Raw genomic sequence first — 871 nt, forward strand, 5'->3', positions numbered from 1 at the left:
TCATTGAAAAGGATAAAAAAGTGAAAATTTCGTATACTAAAAATCATTTTATGATCGTCGTTGTCGAAAAAACTGTTAAAATTTGGAGTTTCTAAATCGGAATGCCACCTAGTGATCATTTTCAGTAAAAATAAATTGCAGATTCAGATTCTCCGGACCATAGATATTTACATTCACATTAGTTTCAATTTTTAGAATACACTTTCATCCAACTACAAAATGAAAAGAGACTCTCTGGCTTCTCTTGAGTTGTCGAATAAATTTTTCGCCGTTTACTAAAGATTTCCGGGAAGGGGAGCACTCTAATAAGTATAAAATGCATTTTTGCAGAGATTGGGACTGTTTGGTTGTGAGCTGAAGAAAAAAAAATCGCACACCTGAGGAAACTGAGAAATTAATTTTCACGACAAAACCCAAACTTTCAGAACAAATTAATTCCATTCATTCTCCAAAAAAAAATTTATTGAGTAATTATTTGGTCTGCATATCCCAAAGGACTCACTGTGAGCCCCTTTAAATTTTAATTTTCCTACACGACTAACCAAAAATTTTTCAATTTGTGAAAACTTTATTGTTTGCAGATGACGTTAAGTTATTTGCACAGATTCGTTGTATGGAAGATTGTACTAATCTTGAAAGGATCTTAAATATTTTCAAAAATGATACATCATACAACAAATGCTGCGTGCTTTCATGCCGGAAAAAACTCAATCCATTTATTTATTATTATATTTTGGATAACACTAAACTTAGTTGTAAAGACGATATTAATAACTTGGGCATAATTTTCGACTCAGGACTCACGTTTTCGATTCAAGACTCACTAAACATAATGATTACCTTGTTTTTAAAGCGTTTTCTATGATTGGAT

The 871-nt window shown here is 31.5% G+C and overlaps 1 non-coding gene across 1 annotated transcript; it reads left to right on the forward strand.

Moving 5' to 3' along the window:
* The first annotated feature begins 229 nt into the window (after positions 1 to 229).
* Positions 230 to 349, forward strand: LOC129236621 (U5 spliceosomal RNA). Its single transcript, XR_008581681.1, has one exon. It is a non-coding gene; the product is annotated as a U5 spliceosomal RNA (small nuclear RNA).
* The last annotated feature ends 522 nt before the right edge of the window (positions 350 to 871 follow it).

Source organism: Anastrepha obliqua, chromosome 1, assembly GCF_027943255.1.
Source record: "Anastrepha obliqua isolate idAnaObli1 chromosome 1, idAnaObli1_1.0, whole genome shotgun sequence".
In the NCBI taxonomy this organism is placed as follows: domain Eukaryota; kingdom Metazoa; phylum Arthropoda; class Insecta; order Diptera; family Tephritidae; genus Anastrepha; species Anastrepha obliqua.